Source organism: Miniopterus schreibersii, assembly GCF_964146895.1.
Source record: "Miniopterus schreibersii genome assembly, chromosome: 22".
NCBI lineage: Eukaryota > Metazoa > Chordata > Mammalia > Chiroptera > Miniopteridae > Miniopterus > Miniopterus schreibersii.
Genome location: NC_138124.1, coordinates 14,736,649 through 14,760,189, shown reverse-complemented (window position 1 = coordinate 14,760,189; position 23,541 = coordinate 14,736,649). Strand labels below are relative to the sequence as shown.

General features: G+C 52.7%; 1 protein-coding gene across 1 annotated transcript in view; it reads right to left on the bottom strand.

Annotated features, from left to right (window-relative positions):
* ZNF710 (zinc finger protein 710) overlaps positions 1–22,990 on the bottom strand; it is a 40,293-nt gene extending 17,303 nt beyond the window's left edge. Inside the window, exon 1 of the mRNA XM_081124529.1 lies at positions 22,922–22,990. The gene's annotated coding sequence lies outside the window, so the exon portion shown is untranslated. The remainder of the gene's footprint in view (positions 1–22,921) is intronic.
* Between the last annotated feature and the right edge of the window lie 551 nt (positions 22,991–23,541).

The window sequence follows — 23,541 nt, the reverse complement described above, 5'->3', positions numbered from 1 at the left end:
GGGTTAGAAACAGTAATTTAAGAAACAGGACTAGAAGCGGCGCTTTGGGGCCCGGACGCTGGAATCTGAAGGCCCGCGGTTCAGATCCCAACTCCGCTGCCTCGGAAGGGTGACTTTCTCTTCTTGCTCGGTGGGGCTGGTGCCAAGCGCGGCTGGCAAGGGCCTTACCAGTGAAAATATGCAAAGTGCTCACAGCAGAACCTGGCAGCATTGGTAACGCGCTCGGGGGCCACAAAGCTACTTACTAGAGGAGCCAGGCTTCGCGATGCCAGTTTTTGAAGGGGGATGGAGCCCCGGGGTCCTCTGCCACCCTGGACCCCCACCAGGAGGGGAGCTGCCCTTATGGGGAGGAGGCTTCCCTTTCATCTCGGGGCCAGGGCGGCTGTGGGTGCCTTAATGGGGTGTAAGGAGGTAGTTCTTGCCCAAACCGGAAAAACCTGACAGGCAGCCAGGCCGGCTCTGGCAGGCTCTGGGTCTGCCAGCAGGTGCCTGAGAAGCAGGTAGAGCCAGGAAGAGCCGCGGTGCCTCCCCACCCGGCCCAGGGAGGCTCAGCGAGGGTGGACCTGCCCCCCGCCATCTCCCTCTGCCCCCTGGAGTACAAATCCCCAGATAACCAGCCACACTCCCTACCCTACCTGTCCCACAGCTCACCTTGCCTCGGTCACCCAGACCCAGAGGGAGGGCAGAGCCTCCTGCCCGGCCCTTGAGCCCCGGCTGTCCTCTGGAGAGAGGGTGTCATTCTCAAAACCGGCACCCAGTAAGGTGCCCAACAGGTGTCCCAAATAAACCACTCTTAACGGGGCTTCAGACCCACTCCCCTGACACTCCTCTCCTACCTCGTCCCCAGTCACCAGCTATAATGGAGGTGCAAAGGGTCCCCCAGGCCTGAGGTCCCTCCGTCCCAGAGAAGACTGGGCCCCCAGCCTGGGTCCCTCACTCATCCAGGCCTGCCCTGCTCTGTTCCACTCATGCCCCAGCCCCCCCCCCCCCCCCCAGTGCCTAATTTCTTGCCTTCTTTCTGCTCCCTGAATGGGAGGGGGGGGTCCAGTGCCATGTCCACCGCCTCCTGGACCCCTGATCCCTACGCCCTCCACTGAGCTCAACTGTCCTCTCAAAGTCACAGAGGCTTAGGTTCCGGCCTCCTCCCTGACCCGGCAGCTGCCCTGCGCCCCTCTCTGCCCCTCCTCTGCCTACTTCATCCCAGAGGCCCCGGGGCTCAGGCCTTGGCCTCTGCTTTCGTGTCCTGTGGGTGCTCCCTGGAAGAAGCCCTCTCCCCTCCGAGAGGCTTCCTCTCACCTCTGAGCTGATGTCACCGGACCTACGTCGCTACCCAGGCCCTTCGATGTTTCCTAGATGCCAAACCGTGGATCAGTCATCACCCGTCTAAACTCCAAGCACCACCCGCCTCCTTGGAGGCATCACCACTTCCAGCCGCCTCCTCTCTGCGGATCCGGCTTCCCTGCCCCCTCCCCAGGGCTCCAGGGCCTGCTGTCCCCACCACAGGGCCCCCGCCAGACAAGCCCAGTGCTGTGTGTGACCCTGTCCTTCCCCTTGAGCTCAGCCCCTGCACGATGTTCCCACGGCCGAGAAGGCCCGGCTCCCACAGAGAAGGGAGCTTTGGGGGAACCTCATCCCCCTCTGATCCTTGCCCCTCACATCAAGGCCCCCCTGAGCCCAGGCAGAGAGGGAGGCCGTTCCCAAGGCGATGCCTGAATCCTGCAGGCGGCTGCCCCAGGCCATTCGCCGACTGTCCTGGTGACCCATTCTCCACGAGACACCCCCTCACCTGTGATAAACAGGCCCCTCCTGTCCGGCCGAGGGAGACCCGTTCCTTTCCCTCTGGACTTGGGGGCCCAAAGGAAACCAGCGTCCCGCATGCTGGTCGTCCCCCCCCTTCTTAACACATTCAGAGCAATGGGGGAAACGCAAACATTCAATTCTCCCTTCCTCAAATAAACAACTTCTCTCCTGGCCGGGTCCCTTGAAAACAGAAGCACTATTCAAAAAGGGAAAGAAAAAAAGAAGTTAAAAAAAAAAAAAAAAGGCAAGAAGAAGGGAGAAGAAAAAAATGAATTGAACAGAAGAAAAGGGGGGGGGAGGAGAGAGGAGGAGTGGTCCCCGAGGGAGATGGCGAGAGTGGAGGGAGAGAGAGCAGAGGCACAAAGGGGAGAGAGAGACAGGGGCCTGGAAGGAGCGAGCGAATGGGGGCGAGGAGAGCTCGAAAGGGAGCAGCCGGGGGCGCCGTGACCCCTCATTCACAGGAGATGCCAATCACGGCGACAATGCCGACCCTTTATTCCTTTCTCTAGCTCTCCTTTCGGCGGAGAGAGGGAGGGAGAGGCTGAGAACCGATGGCAAGTTAATTCCGAAAAGTACAGAAAATAAATGCAGTTCCACTCAAGCTTCCCCTGAAAGCCACTCCATGTCCACGCGAAGGGCTCCCCGCTCGGGGAGGAGGGGCACGGGCTGGTGGCCATCGGCTTTATGCCCTGGCCCCGGCCGCAGGGCTGTGGCCTCCTCACACAGGCCCTGGGTGAGCCCCGACGGGGACACTGTGGGTAAGGCCTGGTCCCCTCCAGGGCCTGGCTCTCTCGGGTATGTTCTGGCTGCCAGCCCAGAGCCCAGGTAGGTGGGCACCGGAGAAGGGTCTGGGTCTGGGCCCAGCAGCTGTCCTGGCGACCACAGGCTGGCCCGGGCTACGTCCACGCAGCAATCCAGCTGCAGGGCCCCTGGGGGGGCACCGGGTACATGTGGAATGAATGGGATGGGCTGCCGGCTCAGGCCAGGCCCTCAGGCCAGGATGGGGACAGGCTGGGTCGGTTCTTTTCACTGGCTGCCGACTGTCCCGTCATTGTCCTCACAAGGGAGGGGCCTCTGTGGACACTTCCCTGGGTTAGCTAAGACCCGACGCTGACAAGACACACAGGTGTCCCTGAGAAGCCCAAGTCCCTCTTTGAGAACAGGCCCGGCCGGCTCAGCCAAGAAAGAGAACGGGAACCGAGCGGATCCGGTTATGGGGACAGAAACTTCTTAGGGGAAGAACAGACACAATTCCAGAAAGAGAATGGAGGGAAAGTACCTCCGGGAGACGCCTGCAGACTATTAGCATGTGGCTTTAATGGCAAAATCGGAAGCACCGGGGACCTTTCCCTGGGAGCCCAGGGGTGAGGGCTGCCCAGAGCTCTCACGCAGGGGCCCGGACCCTCGGCAATCCTAGGCGGGGGGGGGGGGGGCTGTTAATACAGCCGGCCTGGCAAAAGGCAGGAGAGTGGAGGTCGGAGAGGGTCGGAGAGCACGGGCCTGAGCCCTGGGACCCCTGGAAGGAGGCAGAGGGGGAGGGAGGAGGGGTGCTGGAGGCTGTGACAGCTAGCTGACAGCTAGGGCGCAGGATAAAAAATGACCCAGCCCGGCTGGTGTGGCTCAGTAGTTGAGCACCGACCTAGGAACCAGGAGGTCGCTGGTTTGATTCCCGTCAGGGCACATGCCCAGGGTGCGGGCTCCTCGATCCCCAGCAGGGGGCGCTCGGGAAGCAGCCGACCCATGACTCTCACCATTGATGTTTCTCTCTCTCTCCCCCTCTCCCTTCCTCTCTCTGAGATCAGTTTTAAATAAATAGGCCAATGGCGGGCTGGGAGCACTCTGGGTGGGGCGAGCCATTCCAACACCTCGGTCCACAGTCCAGGGAGTAAACCCCTTAACCAGGAGGCAGAGCTGCCGAGACAGGTCAGATCACAGCCGAGAGAACATCCTACATTCTCCGCCTAGCACACCGGGGGCCGCGGGTGGCGGGTCCAGGGCCGAGGTTCGGCGACACCACCCTGTAGCTTAGCACAAACACACCAAAGGAACCGATTCTGCCCCATCGCCCTGCAGAGGGTCAGAGGGACTGGGCTCTGGTCCCGTCTAACGCCATGGACCCGGGCCCTCGGCCACTCAGAATCTCATCCCCTGGACGAAGCGGGACAGCGGGCCTGGCTGCGGGTCAAGCAAAACAGTTCATCTGCCGGGACATTTTCAAACTACGATGTGACTGAAGTCACCTCTTTTCCTTGGTGGCTGGACAGGACATCCTCTGACTCACTCAGGGCTAGGGGACAGAGGAGATGCCTTCTGCCTGAGGACTTCTTCAGATACTGGAAGGCACGGAAAGCCAGAGTCTATTCTGGAAGGCGGCTGGCCTGCTGGGCTGCACACACTCACCGATACACTCACACTCACGGAGCAGGGGGGCTGCTCTGGGTCACAGGAAGCTAAGGAGCCCCGGCCGGTGTGGCTCAGTGGTTAATGAGCGTCAGCCTGACGACTGAAGGGTCCCAGGTTCGATTCCGGCCAAGGGCACGTACCTCGGTTACAGGCCCGATCCCCTGGGTTTATCTATGTGACCTCTTCGCGTCCCCCCCAGCCCCAGGTCTTCACGAGAGCCCCCGTCTTTGGGAACCAGGGCCAGGTCTGCCACCAGGACCCATGGAGTGTCACAAGGGAAAAATGAAACCGGCTTTCTCTCTCTCCACGGTGGCCAGGAGGGCTGACAGCTGGAGGCGGGGAGTGACGAACGCCAACAATGAGAATTCAATCCAGGCTCCCACCGGACAGAGACCATCTGGACGGAGCCAGGGGCCACCGAAGGGGCGTCCCTCGTCCCTCGGTGGGTGGGGGAAGGTGCTCGCTCGATCCAAGGCGGGATGCGAAACTCGAACAGGACCAGACGAAGGGCTGAGAAATGTCATACAGCAAACCCGGGAAGGGGTTTCCTCCTTGAAACGCAATGGGAAGAGGGGGAGAGATGGGGTTGGGGGACGGGGGAGGGAGGAAGGAGGGAGGGGCGGGCTGGAGGCTTCCTGAGTTGTAGAGAGGGGGGACAGGGGACAGAAAGGCAAAGTAGAGAAGCTGCCGCAGTCGCTCCGACCCTTGGCAAAGCTGCCCGTGGGACAGGGCACGTCCCGGGACTCGGCTGGTTTGGATGTCAAGTCCCTCTTCTACCAAAGAGAAGCCCAAATTTGCCACCGCGCAGGGTCTTCCCGGCATGGGACAGGCTGAGCCCAGGGTGCCGTCCCCCGTGGTCTGGGGAGGACCCAAGCCAAGGAGGAGCCACCCGTGTCCTTGAAATTCTTGAGGCCTCATTTTCATTTTGCACCGGGTCCCGCGCACGTGGGAAGCAGCCGGTCCGGGCCGACTTTTTGCAGAGGGCCTTTTGCTAGAAAGGGGAGAGCAGGAAGGCAGTGGGCTGGCTCCGCGGCTGCTCCCTGTTTGCTAACCAAACACCGTCCCCCCTGGTGGTGTTGACTCAGCCATTAGGGCTGAGCCAGCGCAGGGCCGTCCCACCCAGCTGGAGAGCCAGGCCTGGCTCGGAGGAAATGCGTGAGGAGCTGAGCGGGTGCTGGCCCTGGCCCTGTGTGCAAAAAGCGTGGGTCCTGCTGAGGTCCAAGAGCCAGCCCGATGACACCCGCCCAGGCCTGGGAGACCTGCAGGTGCCAGGGTCGAGCAGCACAGAGATGTCGCTTCTGTGGGAGCTGAGGGGTCTGAGCAGAGAGCCTCAGTTCATTGCTCATACCCTGCAGTCAGAGTAGGGGTGTTTGGGACCAAAACCACAGCTTCATGGCAGTGCCAAGCCCAGCCCCTTCCCCTGGCAGTGCTCCCCTTCTCTGCTGGTCCTTCACTCCAGGGCCCTGGTGCAGGCCAGGGACCCCAAATCCCAACACTAGACTGGCTTCTCTAGCCACCAGAACCTTCCTTCTGAAAACCAAACCCTCCAGAATCCCCTTCCACCAGCAGGTAGATCTTGGGGTCTGCTGCCCCAGGTTGGGCCCCTTCCCCCCATCAGGCTTCCTCTGAAGGGGCAGAGGACCCTCACAGCATCGTGTCCAAGGGTTTACCCTTCAGATGATCAACACCTCTCAGGCCCAACTTGTGGGAGACTTGGAAGAGGCCCAGGTCCTCACAGGTGCCAGGCGTGCAAAGGAAATTCCCACCCGCAGGCCTGCCAGGGTGTCCTGGAGCCCAGGACCTTGGGAGGGCGGGCGGGCCTCCTGGAAGGGGCCCTGAGAACAGGCCCGTGAGGCAGGAGGCCGGGCCTCCCTGGCTGCTGGGGAGGATCCTCCAGGAACTGAGTTAATCAGCAGGAAGTCAACGGCGGTTTCCTGACAACCCCACCACCAAGGGCGCGCACACACACACACACACACACACACACACACACACACACAGGAATTCGGAAATGGGAGGGCAGCTGGCAACTTCCTGGAGACCCACAATGTAATCCACTCTTTCAAATAACACAAAGCAACCTGAAGAGCCCTCCCTTTTCCCCGTGAGGATGTGCGCAGAACCCTTGAGCGTGTTATCTCGCTCCCACCTCCCACGAGAGCCCTTCCCGGAGGGACTGTCATGCCCCGTTTCCTAAATTCTGAGGCAGGCCTGGCTGGCGTGGTTCAGTGGTTGGAGCTCAGTCTGTGTACCAAAGGGTCGTGGGTTCGATTTCCGGTCAAGGTTAAGTCGGAAGAAAAGGGCCATGGTAACAGCTCACGATTGGCCCAAGTTGGTCACAACAAGACCGACAGCCAGGGACCCCCGGAAGGCCTTCTAAGATGCTGAGTGTTGGGCTGTTGCCAAATCCCATGGGTTTGGAGCTGGACACAGGGAACTGCATTTTCATAACCCCTCCCCAGCAGGGAGTAACACATGGTGCGGCCACTAAAATGCCCCTGCTGTAGCCCAGCTGGCGTGGCTCAACGGTTGAGCATTGACCTAGGATCCAAGAGATTGCGGTTCGATTCCAAGTCAGGGCACATGCCCGGGGTGCAGGCTCCTCCTCCCCCAGTAGGGGGCGTGCGGGAGGCAGCTGATCAATGACTCTCATCATTGATGTTTCTCTCTCTCTCCCTCTCCCTTCCTCTCTCTGAAATCAACTTTAAAAAATTTCTATTACAAAATTAATAAAACCATCCATTGCAACGAGTTTGAAAGAGATAAAAGAATACTCCTTCCCACGCTAACCCAACCACTTCTTGTGTGTTTCTTACTGGGTGTCTGCAAACATGTGGTTTTTGCATGGTTTGGGTCAGGGGGTGTACAATCTGGTGTCCTGCTGGATGACACGAGTAATCAATAATCCACGTCCATAAACACAGCTCTTAGGAGTGTACAGAGCACTGTTTGCCTGCCCATCCTTGTGATTTAGGACATTCAGGTTGCGTCTCAGTTGTCCACCCTGCCCACGAAACGCCTCCATGCGCTGATGCCAAGAGGAGATCAAGGGAAGAGGCACACGTTGTGTAATTTGATGGTGTCAGGTGGCTTGAATAACGCCATTGTGAGAACCTGGGCAAGTGCCTTAACCTCTTTGAACTTCAACTTCCCCCAAGCCGGGCATAAGGCTCCTTTCATACCACCGCAGAGAGGGTCAAACAGGAGACCGCTGGAAAACCACCCAGCACGGGGCCTGACACTCCATAAATGTAAACTTTCTTTTCTCTTACATATCCGAAGGTCATGACCATGACTCCTGAATGCCTTCTCAAGGGCATGGACAATCTGCAGAGATACCCTGGGGCACAGGGCAGCAGCTTCTCAAAGCCTCTGCACAGATCGCTAAATTCTGGGAGGTCCAGGATTCTCAAGTTCAAGCATTTGGGGGGCAAAGAGTGGTGTGCTCCGCAGCCAACTTCAAAATGAGTCACCCCAAGAATATATGCGTGCACCGATGGAAGCAGATATGGCCAAATTTAGCCTCTGTTACAGCCAGTCATGGGTGTACGAGTATTTTCGGTAGCGTTCTTTCAACTTTCTAACGTATTTGAAAATTTCCAAAATGAAAGCTTGAGAAAACACCTCATGCCGATTTAAAAGGGAAAAAAAATTGGTGTCATACTCTAAGGACACACACTTCATTCATGTGTTTGACAAATATTAATTCAGGATAGTACCTGCTGCTCAGTGAGCTGACCTAGTCTTAGACTTCGTGGAGCTTACCTTTGTCTTTAAGTTTAAGTCTTTTTTTAAAAAAATATGTTTTTATTGATTTTTAGGAAGAGAGGAAGGAGAGGAAGAGAGAGAGAGAGAAACACTGATGTGAGAGAGACACATCTATTGGTTGTTCCTGCACATGGCCTGGGGATCGAGCCTGCAACCAAGGTGGTCCCCTTGTCTGGAATCGAACCTGGGACCCTTCAGTCTGGGAGCTGACACTCTAACCACTGAGCCACACCGGCCAGGGCGAATGGCTCTACTCTCTCACAGTTAATTACAACATTGACTCCTGGTGTGAAATAGATATTCCTATCACGCTAAGAATGCACCCTTCTGTCCCTTTTCTTGGTGTATTGATTAGGTAGGAATAGTTGTTCGATTTTAATCAATTTCCCCCTTGCATATGTTGGAACCCATCGGTCTTGCTTCTTTAACCCATTAGTGATGACGTGGTTACTATATTAAGCTTTCCCAACATCGACAATCCCCTGCCCCCGCCCCTCCCCGGTCACCCCACGGGGTTATGGTGGATGCCTTGTTTAATATAATATTGAATTCTATTTCCGAAGTAGCTTTCCATTCTTTAATATGGTCTCTTGGTCATGTTTAATATCAGGCCTATTTTGCTTTGTAGGATGAATTGGTGGCCTCTCCGTCTTTTGCTAAAGCCACGGAACAGCTCAGCGTTATTATTTCCAGTTGGATCATTAGTATGATCCAACTGGAAATAATACAGGGGGCAATGCTCTGATAAACATCGCAACTCTTTTCTCAACTGGCAACATATACATTTTCAGAGAAGCGTTCGTTTAACTGAGGTTTTTAAATTTGGGCCTACTGTGCATACATTTTTATTTTTATTTTTTTTATTTTTATTTTTTTAAAATATATCTTTATTGATTTCAGAGAGAGGAAAGGAGAGGGAGAGAGAGAGAGAAACATCAATGATGAGAGAGTCATTGATTGAGCCCACAACCCGGGCATGTGCCCCAACCGGGAATCGAACCCCAATCGCCTGGATCCTAGGTCGACGCTCAACCGCTGAGCCACGCCCGGCCGGGCCATTTTTATTTTTAAAAATCTATTGCAGCCCTGGCTGGTGTGGCTCAGTTGGGTGAATGTCGTCGGGTGCACCAAGTGGTTGTGGGTTCGATTCCCAGTCAGGGCACATGCCCAGGTTGTGGGTTCGATACCCGGGTTCTGCATATGGGAGACAACTGATCGATGTTTCTCTCTCACATTGATGTTTCTCTCTCCCTCCCTCCCCTTCCTCTCTCTAAAATCAATAAAAACATATTTTTCAAAAAATCTATTGCATTGTCTTCTTCCTATTTCTATCTCCTTTCTCTTTTATTTCTCAAATAGATTTGCCAGAAGTTAGTCTACTCTATTGCTCGCTTAAAAACAGAACCAGCTCTTGGATATATTTGCTAATTTCACTGTTTCTGTTTCTTAATTCATTTATTTCTGCTTTTCTCTTTGCTATTTTTTGCTTCCTGTTTTCCTTAGGGGCTGTTTTTATTCTGTTTGGGTTTTTTATTTCCCTGCGATCTCAGGCTAAATGCATGATTTAGTCTCCTTTTCTCTCTCTCTTTTTAATAATAAAAGCATTTAAGGCCGAGACCAGTGCCAGATGTCTTCCACAGGTTTGGTTATGTGGCATTCTGGTTTTCAATGTTTTCTAAATATTTGTCCCTATATACATGTCTTCCTTCCCTGATCCAATAGCAATTTAGGAGAGTGTCTTAAAATTTTTTTTCAAGTGGTGGGGTTTTTGTTTTCAGTCTGTTTAAATTCACAATAGTTTGATTTACTGCGTAACTGATCGAGGGACTCCCTGGTTGGCACCATTTCTGCTTTGGGTAGAAGGTACATCGCTGCACTTGGTGACCGGTGCCTAACAGAAACGTATGCAAACCATAAGCTCACTTGCAAAAACCCAAGTGCTTTTTCAAAGTATTTGCTTACAATCATGTTATGGCAAATGAAAAAGTATATAAGCTCAAAGGGCTTGTAATTGTGTCTAAAATACAGTCTATTTACATATGAGCACTGAAATAGACTATGAGGAGATATATAAAGGTACTAAGCCGTGTTGGTCAATTCTAACTGGTGAAATTATGGGCAATTTTGACTTTCTTTACACTTCCCCATATTTTCAAATTTTCCATATAAGCATAAGATTCACTGCTTTAACGCTAAGGTTTCTTTAAATGTTTATTTGCCTAAGGTTTTGTAATCTTTGTCTTTGCAAAGGTTCTCCCTGGCCAGAAAGTGAAGGAAGTCACCAAGAACAACTTGAGAGAAATAATGAGATTTGGACCCAGAACGCATGGCCCGTATTTCCCCAAAGCTACCCGCCCGGTCAGGCAAGTGTTTTAGCTGCAATTTTGATCTACAAGTCAAAATGCGGCTCATGGGACCCACTTCAGCTTTCCCGTCTGGTACGTCCTAGGGACTGAGTCCTTTGGACTCACCCGGGTTCAAATCCCACCACCACCCTTCCCAGGGGCAAGGCCTTGGGAAAGTGGCCACCTTCCTGAATCGATTTCCCCGTCTCTAAAATGGGCCAGGAATGCGGTTTCCTGCGGGGTCACTGATTTAAGAATCTAGCCAGTGTTTGGCCGGAGCAGGTGGCCAACAATCAGCAGCTCCCCTTCTCTTTCCAGGATTGAGGGGAACCCAGACTGAAGACCTCTCACATTCATTCGACATTTTGAAAGACCTTCCAGAATTCTGAAGTTGACCCAGGAGCTATGCCTACGTACTCAGAACACACCCTGGGGGCCCTGGCCGGGTAGCTCAGTGGGTTGGAGCAATGTCCCGATAACGCCAAGGTTTGGGGTTCGATCCCTGGTCAAGACACATACAAGAACCAACCAATGATGCATCATTAAGTGGAGCAACAAATCAATGTTTCTCTCTCTCTCTCTTTCTCTCTCTCTCCCCCCCACCCTGGTGGAAACATTTCAGTTGGGGTTATTTCCTTGGGGAGTTTGAAGACACAGAACCAAGCACAGAAAACATACTTTTGCAAATTATCTGTCAACAGCTGGTGCAGAGCAGACATTTCCGTTGAAATGGGAAGGAATTCAAGCAGAAGTGTTACACTTATTCCTCTCAAGGGTTTCTCAACTCTCAGATCCACATTTCCGAGGGGGTTTCTCCGTGTGGAGTCAACAACACAAGTCCCGAGGCCCCAGACTTATGCCGGAGCGATCTGTCCTGTCGCTTCTTTGCTGAGACCCACCGGCAGCTCCCGCAGGCAGGCCTCTGGATGAAGTCGAGGCCTCTGGACACATTCCCAGACCGGCCCCTACCGACCCTTCCAGCTCCGTCTTCTACCATCCTACCTACAAATCCTACAAAACCACCGACTCTTCAAACGTGCCTCATCTTTCTGCCTTTGCTCCCCTTGGCTAAAACCACCTCCACCAGGCAGTCCTCCTTCCCTGCTCTCACCATGTTCCAAGAGCTCACTCACTTCCTGAGCTCTTGTTAACACATCTGATATCCCCCTCTGGGGACAGAGACCATGTCATTCCCTATTAGGTCACAGAGTTGAGCATAAACTACGTGCTTGATGAATGTGTGCTGATTGAATAAAGAAATAAAGAAATGACTACAGGAGATTTGTAAAAAAAAAAAAGAAAGATTCAGGCTGGCACAGGCCGCTCCCCTGACTGAGCAGGTGATGCTAACCACGGATGACACGGCACAGAGCACAGCTTCGGAAAGCGGGTTCACGAACCCATTTCACAGGCCGTGAAACCGAGGCTCGGATGGGAGGGCTGCGGCTCATCTGGGCTAGGCGATGGAAAGCCAAGGTGGAAAGTCTTGGCTTAAAGTCCTGTGGCTTAAAATAAGATCCACCCTTCGCCTCTGGACCCACTTCTGCGGGGAGTAATCTTTTCTATCCAGACCTGCCTTTAAGGAAACGGGAGTTTCTGTGTTCAGAGCAATTTCCATCCTACTGGAGTCCCCAAGGCCAAGTCCCCAGGTCAGAAGCCAGGACACACATAGGAGGAAAAACACTCAGCTCCACCTCAGGCCACCCAGGCCCGATACCCTCACCCTAGAACCCAACACTTCCCACACTGCCAGGAGCAGGTGCCACGTCTCTCACAGGACATCCAAGTTGCCTACTGCTTGTGCCCTTGGTGGGCCCAACAGCATTCAAAGTGGACCCCTGTTTTCCCCAAACTCTTAATGGCCTAGGGAACAAAGGGACAAGTTTCCGGGGGAATCTAAGGTTGCAGAATGGGACCGGTAACATCAAGTCACAAACGGAGGGGGAAGGGCAGGAGGGTAAGCGATGGGGACAGGCCACTCAAGGAACAGAGGCAGGACCCTGCAGATAGGAGATCGCATCCACCAGGCAGGTAACAGGGCTAAAATGACAAAGCAGCCAGAAGCCGTGGCTGGCGTGTTGAGAGAAAGGAAGAGCATATTAAATTTTAAACAAAGCCCACCCCGGGGGAACCGCCGGCCTCCCTCTCCCAACCAGCGCCTCCCGTTTCCAACACATGAGTCATCTGGCTCCTAGAAACCGAAACGACCCTCATCTCAAGGGGCTGGTTTTTGTGTTTTCGTTTTTTGTAACCCAATGGGCAGCAGCTGGCACGCGGGGTCCCTGGGGGGAGGCAGCTCGGGCTTCCACGAGCCCACCGGGCCTGAGAAAGCTGCGCAGGCCGGACCGGGCCCCCTGGACAGGAGGGTGACAGGAGCTGGGAGCCAGAGCGGAGTGGGAGCAGGGAAAAGAGCAGCGACGCATGGGCATGGGCCAGGTCCAGAAGGCGGACACCGGCCTAGGTGTCACCAGGAGGGAAGAGATTAAAAAGGCAGCTAGGAAGTAGGGGGGCCCCTGGGAGGCCTCACCAACTCCCAGGAGGCACGTGTCAGTAAGGGAGACAGGCTTAGCCTAAGCAAATGCTCCTGCCTCCGAAATGCCATCAAACCTCCCTCCTGTGTGTCCCCCCAGCACCCCAAGGTGACGAGTGAGGAACTGGGCTGCAAGGGGTGAAGCTCTGGGCAGAGGCGCTGCCCTGGGAAGGCCTGGGGGACAGAGTCTGAGGTCTGCACAAGAAGCCCTCTGTCCCCACAGCAGTCCCTGCAAACACCAGCACAGCCAGGCAGAAGTCTCTGGGACTAAGGGTCCTTGTTTCATGAGCACCCTCTTCGAAGGAAGACCAGCCTGAGTTCCCCAAGAGACTCTGGAGTCCTTGGAGCCAGTTCTGCCCCAGACACCCTAAGGATGGCACTTCGAGGGTCCCCTGCCCAGCTACCTGCAGTCAGAGGAGGCCAGAAAGGCCGACTTGCCCTGCGAACAAAGGCAAAGCGCGGGAGGTTCTCTTTCCCAGGCCAGCTGGGTCCTGGGTCCCTTTCCCTGCCGGTCACTCTTAACTGACAGGGGTGAAACATTTGAAAAGTGACATCTTAAAAATGTACAACCAGCCCAGCCGGCGTGGCTCAGTGGTTGAGCATCGAGCTATGAACCAGGAGGTCAGGGTTCGATTCCCGGTCAGGGCACAGGCCGGGTTGTGGGCTCCTCGATCCCCAGCAGGGGGCGAGCAGGAGGCAGCTGATCAATGACTCAGCATTGATGTTTCTCTCTCTCTCCCTCTCCCTTCCTCTCTCTGAAATCAATAAAGACATATTTAAAAATACACCAGGGCAACCCTCTACACTAACTTGCCAGAGCATGTTTAACCCAATAGAATTTTTAATAACATTGTTAAGGGGGAAAAAAAAAGTAACGAAATGGTCCATCCGTTATGATCTGATTTTTTAAAATTAAAAAAATATACGCTAAAAGCATATACAGTATATTAAAATATTCATAACGATAGGTGGTTTTTATTTTCTCCTGTTTGCTTGTTTCCTAAATTTTCTGCAACAACCATAAATCTCTTTGTAACGAGAGTGAGAGAGAAAAATCAATAAAAGCTTTTTTCTAAAAAAACAAAAGGAAGCGATCCAAGAGACTGTTCAATCCTCGGACATTCGAATCTGAACTTGCTCTGGAAAAAAAACAGCCCCAAACAGAACCGGACAGGGGCTTCTTGAAACCACCCAAGACTACTTCAGGGACTAAGAGGCGGTTCCCAGGGGTGGGGAAGTGAGACCTGGAAGGGGGCCCAAGTCAGGGCAGGGAGGGTGCGAGGCCCCAGCTGGGGGGCCACATCCCCAGGAACCCAGCACCCAACTTTCTGCCCCTGAAGCAGGGAGATGGGAGCCGGCAGAGGGGTCCAGATGTGAAAAAGCAAAATAAATGTCACTTGTGTCCTTGATCCACAGAAGGACAATGGCCAATGAATTCAAAGGGGAGAAAAAATTTTAAAAAGAGGCGAGTTCCTGAGTCCAGGTTGTTCATCTACCTGGAGACAGGGAATGAATTTTTACAACTAAGGCCCCAAGGCCCCCAAATCGAAGTTTGACAGAGAAATTCTGACAAGTTATCACGGAAGCAAAATAAACCAGCTGATAGGACTGGGAAGGTTTTCCGAGTAACGAGCTAGAACACAAGTTGATCACAGAGGGGACCATGCAGGACAAGAGTTAAGACGCTTTGAATGGCCCAGCCGGCGTGGCTCAGCGGAGATCGGGGTTCGAGTCCCAGTCAGGGCCCAGGCCCAGGTTGCAGGCTCGATCCCCAGCAGGGAGCATGCGGGAAGCAGCTGATCCATGACTCTCATCATTGATGTTTCTCTCTCCCTCTCCCTTCCTCTCGCTGAAATCAATAAAAACATTTATATTTTTAAAAAGACGCTCAGAGTGTACCATTTACAGGGGCCGGCCTGTGCGTGAGAGCGGGCCTGGCGCCCAAGGAAGGAAAAACTCCACTTAATTATTCAAGGGACAGGAAAACCGAGGAGCAACGGGAGCCGTCTGCACTTCTCTGGCTCTCCTTCCGATCAAAAGCTCTAAGGTCCATCTCACATATCAAAATTCACCCACCCGGCTCAGGGTTTTGGGGCGCCTCCTGTCCACTCCTGCACTCAGCCAAGAGCTGGATGCAAAGTTTACACGGTGCAGCTCCGTGAGCTTCAAGCACTCCCAGGTCCATCCGCCAGACAAACGAAAAGGGACAGGGAGGGTCATTAGGATGCATTTGTCCTCAAGGTGCCAGCAGCACAGGCCCTGGACAGGGTACTGGACGTGCTGGCTCAGGCCCATGGCTCCTGGGGTCTTCCTACCAGCACGAGCATTCCTACCTCAGCCTCCAAGGACCCTGCCTCTATCTCTGTTTATTTAAAACCTCACTCAAGGATATGTTTTTATTGATTTTCAGAGAGAGAGAGAGAGAGAAACATGCATGTGAAAGGAACATCAATTGGCTGCTTCTCACACACGCCCTGACCGGGAATCGAACCTGCAACCTTCTGGTGTTCGGGCCGATGCTCCAACCAACCGAGCCACCCAGCTGAATCCAACTTAGAAAAGAAAATATGACCCCGCACATGAGGGCAGGCCATGCTGGAGGATTTTGTCTCTTAAATAAGACATCAGTCTTCCCCCTGGCTGAAGCTGTGCCCCGTAGGCTCCAGCCTCGTATTTTATAGGCCGACACCTTTAGCTTTGTTCTATAGCATTTTGATTCGGCGAAGAGGAAGCAGCCAGCACCCGACTTTGAAAACCACACAGGTGTTCCTGGGAGACAAAAAAGACAAAAACAAAATAACAACAGCAAAAAAAAAACCAAAAAACCAAGCCTCTCCCTCCCTTTAATTAAAGAGATGCCATCTGATCACAGCTGTGGACAGACAAATAGAAAAAGTCAGTCTTCCAGAACCTTCCAAGTACCAAGTGCCTTGGGTCCTGAAAAGGTCCCCACCACAAAACAAAGTGAAGGCACCAGCTCAGGCCCCGGGACGTGCTCCCCTCTGCACCTGGCGGCAGCTGGTACCTACCTGAGGCCAGTTCACAGACAGTAATAAAAGCTCCCTTGAAATAATGTTAAGGTTCAGATACTCGGATAAAAGCTGGGAGCTTCAAATGCAGGACTCAAAGCCCATCCCTAATCCCTCTCATTGTGTCTGATGTGGCTGCCGGGGTTCTGGGCTGGTTCCCCCACCTGCGGCCGCCTGAGCTTCGCCCTATAGGCACCAGCGAGCCAGCAAGCCAGCTGGTGGAGCCAGGTGAAACCTTACACTCGCTTCCTTGGGAGGGGTGGGCCTGGGCCAAGGTGTACAGCACAGCCATTGGTCCTTAACCTAGGAGATGTCAGCTAAAAATAAGAGGAAACAAGAAAATACTGATCTCCAATGCCAGGTGCCAGGTGCCAGGGCTCTCTCCAGGAGCCTGGCCAAGTTATTTCAGATCTTCAGTTGCTTGGTCGGTGAGCACTCGAAATAGCCTGGGCAAAAACGCAAAGGGGAGACCCTCCCTCCCACCTTTCCACCCTAACCCCCTTTTAAAATAAGCCCTGGTAGCTTTGGCTCAGTCGTTAGCGCCTAGGCCTGAGGACTGAAGGGTCCCAGGTTCGATTCCAGCCAAGGGCATGTGCCTCGGTTGCAGGCTTGATCCAAGGCCCTGGTCGGGGCTCATACAGGAGGCAACCAATGGATGGGCATTAAATTTGTTTCCTTTGCTTTTATAAGCAATGGTGCAATGAACTATCTTGAAAAATGTATCATGTCACATGTGTACAACATTGTCTGTGAGAGGAATTCCCAGAATTCCTTAGGCACTTTTAATTTTAGTAAGTCCTGCCAACATCTCTCTGTGCAGGTTGTACCGATTGACGCTCTGTCAACAACCATAAGCATCTGTTCTTCTTGTCACCTCTTCAATGCAGAGCTAACTTGCATTTCTCTTATTACTAGCAGGCTGAGCACGGTCTTATATGGTTAAAAACCATCTACATTTCCCTTCCTGTAAACTGTCCAGGGGTCGATGGTCTTTTTCTTATTGATTTGTAGAAACTCTTTTCATATGAAGGACATGAGCTCTCTCTCTCTCTCTCTCTCTCTCTCTCTCTCCTATAGGTTGCAAAGATGCTTTCCGAGTTGTGAGAACTAGGAGACTCCTGGACTCTGGTTATGATTACTTTTGACTTGTATAGGGTCGATGATATTAATCTTTTCTTTTATGGCTTCTGGGATTTCAGCCATACTTAGTATTTTCCCGAGTTCAATTTTTTATTTATTTTTATATTTGCCATCTTTAATCCATCTGAAATTTATTTTGTGATAAACATGCTCGTTTTTTTTTTCAGACAGACACCAAGTTGTCTCAGGTTGCATATTTTTAAATGCCATCTTTATTTCATATTAATCTGCCTTTGAGTCCCTTCTCTTTCCTGTCTTCTAAATCATGCCCAGTTACCTCAGAATCATGCTCTTTCTCTCCACAGCCCCTCATCCCTTCATCTCAATTGGGACCCAAGAGTTGATCCGTGTCATCGTGACCAACTGTCACACAAGTTACGCTGAATCTCAGTACCTTAGAGCAAGTGGAGATCTCAGAAGCACCCTGTCATTTTACAGCTAAGGATACAGAGGTCCAACAAGATGAACTGGACTTGTCCCAGACCATGGGGCAGGTTAGTGCTTGTGATTTTTTAAAATTTTTATTACTATTCAAAAAGACGAGAGTATTGATTTTGGCATAAATTCTATTCAATCGATAGATATCTATTAAGCAACTACTCTGCCCAACAGTGAGCCAGGCACAGGGACTCCAGAAATAAATTACAAGGCTCTGAGTTTTTAAGGAGTTCAGGGTCCAGTTTGGAGTCTGAACACACATACATCTACAGACTAAGAGGTAAGGCAATGGTGGGCCAGGAATGTTGGAAGGAGAGGCTAACTCTGCAATGAATGGCATGGGGAAGGAAGGCACAGGAGATACACAGTTTTTGTTTTTGTTTTGTTTTAATCTTCACCTGAGGATATTTTTTCCATTGCTTTTCAGAGAGAGTGGAAGGAAGAGAGAGAGGAAAAAACATCCATGTGAGAGACACATCGATGAGTTCACTCCCGCATGTGCCCCGACCAGGGCTGAGCCTGCATGCCTCCAAAGGGTACCTGATGCTTACCAAGGGGCCAGCTAGGATGGGGTCCTTGCGAGGACGTTCTCAAGAGGCGCACGAAACCACCATCAAAATTCAGCAACTGTTTTATACCCAACACATGCACCCAGAGCCCATTCCATTGACGCCGCCTGGGAATGAGACGGGGTCAGGGATGACATCCAGGCACCACCTGAAAGGAAAAACGCACCAACCGAGAGTCATCCAGGAAGCTAGTTTCCCGTGTCAATCCGGAAGGTGGCCATCCCTGCTTCCCGAAGTGACCGTTTTTACCTGACTTTTATGGATCCCTGTTTATTACCTACCCAGGGGGTGGTGTGGGGGGGGCAGGAAAAGGAAGGCTGTCGGGCCACAATGCGATCCTTTATTCTCGGCTTCCGACTGCACTGAAAACCGTCACGTTTCCAATAGTTCTCCCCACACTCCCAAAATACACACACAATAGAGCATATATATTTAATATCAGAAACTCCTTTACGAGGACGGTGGCAGAAGACGAACCAACCTCCCCCCCCCCGCCAACCCTTAGAGGTCAACCCTCTTCTAACAGTCCTTTCACTCCCCTTACGAATATATAGATTTTAAAGATAATACGCTCTGATAAAAATTCAAATAGCACGGAAATGAATGAAAGAGAAGACAAAAGGCCTCTGTACTTGGGGTACAGCACCAGGGATGGGGGAAGGGTCAGGTCTGTGAGCTGCACACATTAATTAGCAGGTAATAAAAACCAGTTATTTTACCTTTTGAAGCGGCGGATTTGACATACATTTGGCCCTGCTCTGGCCTCTAACCTTTAATCCCCTCTTTCAGAATCTACACCAATTTCCTGCTATCACCTCCCCCTTATTTGACACTGAGAACCTTCCAGCACTTTTTTTTTTATCCGATTCTAGAATTTTTAACTTAGCTTGCAGCACTGCACAAGTCTTGTCCCCCCCCCCCCCTTTATCTTTGCAAATAAGCATCGAGTTAGGCCCGACCATGACAGAGGCTCTCGTGGGCTAACCCGGCAACCTGGTGCTACTCACAACACGTTTCCTTGGGAAAATCCTTTCTGTTATCTGCAAAGCAGGGGCCTCTGTAATCTCAATTTCTGTTCTACCAACAAGAGCTTCCCCCCTAGTCCCACCTGCCTTGTTACTAAGGTAGGCCCTGGGAGCAGGGACTCTGGGGCCCCGGCTGCCTGGGTACCAACCTGGTTCTGACACTTACTAGGTGTGTGACTTCTGGAGAGTTATTCAACGAAAATGAGCGAATATATGGAAAGTGCTTAGAATGGTGCCTGGCCCACAGTAAGTGCACCGGCCCCTTGTTCTAGAAGGCGGCAGACAGGCCCCATTGAGGCCGGCGAAAGCTACGGGTCTTCTTAGAAAAGTGCACACACATGCAATTCTTTGCACAGCTGTAGGTGCAACCCCGGCCTACCCACAGACCGCAAGGCTCAAGGACCCGTGGTTCCAGCCCTCGCGTCCCCTCTACTGTGTTACAAAACTCCGTGGCAATTCTTAAAGTATCATGTTCACACGCACGACTGTTAAGCAGGTTCCTCCCACCCTCGTTCTGGGTTCCCCCTTTGGGCAGAAATGTTCTACTTTTCTTTCCCAAGGCCCTTTTGACCCTCGCCAGTTTTCCTCTCACTCCCTCCGTGGGCAACAAAGCTCCACACGCGTTTTGACAATGATTCTTTCCCTTCTCCAAAGCTCTAATGGTCTTCCCCTCTTCGTTTCCCAAAGTCAGACCAGAGCATGGAGGAGAGCGGCCGTGCCCCCCACAAAAGGCACCTCAGAGGTGGGTGCTGTGCAAGCCCAGGTCCTCAAAAAACTCAGAGGCTGCACCAACCAGCAAGAGCTGAAGATCAGAGGAGCCAGAAGGAACTTGTGAGTCGATCAGATTTCCTTGTTACCCAGAGAAGTGACTTGCCCAAGGTCACCCAACTCAGTCACGGCAAAGCCAAGAACCTCTCCGTTCAGTACTCTGGTTCCATCAGCATTTCTGAGGCTGTGCCCTGCACTCAAATCTTATTAAAAATGCAGACTTGGCCCGTCTGCTGAGGGGCCTCAGATCCTGCATTTCCAGCAAGCTCCCAGGAGAAGGTGATGCTGCTGGTGCACAGACCACTAGGAGTAGTAAGGGTTTATGTCAAGGGCAATGGACTGCCCTGCCCTGCCCTGCCCTGCCCTGCCCTGCCCTGCCCTGGTTAAAGCCTCTCCACCCACCCTTCGCGTGGCTGCTTCAGTGCCCTTCCTTCTGCAATGCCTCCCTTCCCGATCTTCCCCGACTGTCCGCTCCCATGGCCTCTGTACTTTTGCCTCTGAAGCATTCATAACAACTTGTAATTAAAGAGTATTTGTGCAATTATTAGTTTAATGTCCACCTCCCGGGGAAACTGCAAGCTCCACGTGGACAGGACCAGCTCAGCAACTAGGAAATCACGCGTGGTCAGTATATGGGTAGCTGTTGAGTCTGGAATAACTAGCACCCTGGAGGAGGAAGGTGTGGTTCACACACGTGGAAAACACCTTCTGCTGGCCTCAAGGAAAACAGCGACATATCTAGCTTCAAAATTCCCACCAGTTTCAAATACATAATTTAAGTTAAAAAGCATACTCCACCCCACCCCCACCCCCACTTTCCCCCCAAAAAGCGTCTCCTAGATCTTTACCAAGAGGAAAACAGTCCCAATCTGGTACTAGCCACTCTGCTTGGGGAACAGGTAAGCCCCCCAAATACACATCCCCTTATAGTCTTCTCTGGGTACACAGACCCTGGCAACCAAGGCAGGAGGCACGCTGCTCCCTGACCAGCCTCACTCCCCTGCAGACCAACAATGTCTTTTCTAGTTTTTCAGCTCCCATCCTTTTGAGGAGCCCCAAAGCTCTGAGCGCCCAGCTCCTTGGAGTGGACAGAGGTATCTGACCTCATCCTCATTCCAGGGAGGCAAAGTCTGAAGTCAGCCAGCCTGGGTTCAGATGCCTGCTGTGTGCCCTTGGATGAGTTACTTAACTCCCCTGGGCTCCAGTTTCCCAATCTGCCAAATGGGGATACAATGTCGTGGCTGGCGCCTGCCAGGAACTAAAACAGATGATATTCATAAAGAACGTAGCCAAGCCTGGCCCAAGATATATAATTACGCCTATTCTCCGATGCCCTGTCCAATATGAGGCCTCGCTATTGTTTTGCGCAGGCCTCCACCCAGCGGCCCCACCCCATGCAGGGTTTACCTGCCTGGAGCTGGCATGAAGCAATGACTCACTGCAAAACTCTGCAGCTCCCATCAATCACCTGCTGTCCCTGCCTCCTCATATCACTCACGGGCTGCTTCTGGGAGGGAAATCTTTTGTCTAATGTCCAGTACATTCATCCAACAAGCATTTATCGAGGGCCCTCGGTGTGCCAGGCCCTGTCCTAGGCACAGGGGCTTGGCAATGAACCAAAAAAGACCCCGATCCTCATGCAATGATGTTAAACGAGGAGCTCTAATCCACCAAGAGAGTTCAGGTCTCTGGCTCTTACATCACCACCCTCTCCCCAGACCAATCCTAAATAAATCGCAAAGGACCAAAGCACGAAGAAAGCATTCAGGGCCTAAAAGGAAGCGCTAAGTGTGGTTTGGGAACAGCACACTGAAAACTGGTAGACTCTGAGGATGTCCATGTTAAAATAGCCAGAAGCACCCGGGTCCCACTAGCAGCCACACGGGCCCATCGAATCCTCTAGGACGGTGTGTGTAACGCACGGGGGAAATGGGGCTCCATTTACCCGTCTCATGCGCGGAGAACAGGCCCGTGGTTTCACGTTCTCCGAGTCACGCTCTTTAGAAGGGCTCCCCAGCAGGGACAGAGGCAGAGGCTTTGTGGAAAGAGCACTGGAGATGAATTCTGGAAGCTCAGGGTCAGGCGCTGGCTCTGCCACTTACTGTGGGACCCCAGGCACAGAGCTTGTCTCATGCCTCAGTTTCTTTTAGACTTTGAGGTCCAAGGACTGGGATCAACCACCATCAATGTGAGACTCAGCAGATGCCCGGCTCCCTTCATTCAACAAAATGAGCTGCTTGCTCTGGGACTGGGGAGCCCAGATGGGGAGCCTGCGGAGGGCATCCCCTCAGATGCACCTGACTCCCAACTGAACTGACTGCCTCCCTGCTAACGTCAAACTCAGGCATCCCAGGAGCAACTCCGAAAGAAATGATCTCTGGGCCACAAGGCAAGTCTAAATAATAGAAGTTGTTGCGCAAAATCTCTGGTGGGCCCATTTACCTCCGTTCTTCCAACTGGAAAACCAGCCTAAAAACCAAGTCTCGCTGGGTGGAATGGAAGTGACCCAAGTACAGAACCAGTGACCAGCTGGTCACACACCACAGGACAAAGAGTCGCCCCGGGGGGGGGGAGGTCTGTCCTGAGGATAAAAGGGAGATTCTGCCCCCACTTCAACTCATTGCATCTCCCTCCACCGCACAAGGGGGAGCCTGGAGGAAAGAAAAGGTGACCCGAATGTGCAATTCCCCCTACCCAAAAGAAAACAGCTCCGCATCACTGTCCCCACACAGGACAGCCAGGTCCTGCACGTTACTGGAGCACTAATTCAGCTGGAACTACAGGTGATCAATTAAGAGGTCCCCTTCCAAGACCGGCAGGTGCCTGGCATAGGGTGACACGTGGCGGGAGGGCCACCCGACAAAACCACCAGAGAACAACATTCGCTTAAAAACAAACAAGAAAGGGACAGCCAGACCGAGTGTCCAAAATCAAAACCACACAGGCCCACGGCTTTGATCACCAACACGAGGGATACATTTTTTTTTTTTTTTTAATGTCTAATGACAGTTAGAGGTGGTTTTCCTTGCCCTCCCCACCTGGCCCAGCGGGTTCCTTTGAAGGCCTTCTACTTGGCAGACGTGAACGCTCGACTGTTTTTACTTACATGTACTCAAAGGCAGGGTGGAAAAGAGTAGCTTCAAAGTTGGCTGGGTGACCCCTCAAGGGTGTGCAAAGTCCTCGGAACACCTGTGGGGAAATTTTGCACATTTCCCAGGAGCCCACTGGAACTGGTTCTGTCCCCTCCAGGTCGACGCCGGCTGGGGGTTCCCATTTTGCACAGAAATCAAGGCGCTCAGGGCGCCCGGCCTGCAACTCCAGGGAGGCCCAGGAGGACGGTCCCTCCCTGGAAGGTCCAGCACCTGGTCGGAGTGTCCCCAAGAAAACGCACTGAGGCTAAGGCTGCGCCTCGCCGGAACCATCGCGGAGCTTAGGCTCACATTAATGACCGTTTTGGGTTCCTTAAAACCCACGCAAGCACCTCCCTGGCCTCTTAAATCTTCCCCAAACTACTGCTCAGGCTGGAGGCAAGCAGGGGCAGGGACCATAAAAGTCATGTTAAAAGGCAAGTTGGAAGGAAAAAACAATCAAACAAACAAAAAAAAAGCACAAAACACCCCGATACGCACTAGTTAGCAAGTCCGCGGATGGGGGGGGGGGGGGGCGGCGGCAGAGAGCCGGGTCTGCGGGATCTGCGCGCCCCGGGGTGGAGACGCAGGGTGGCCC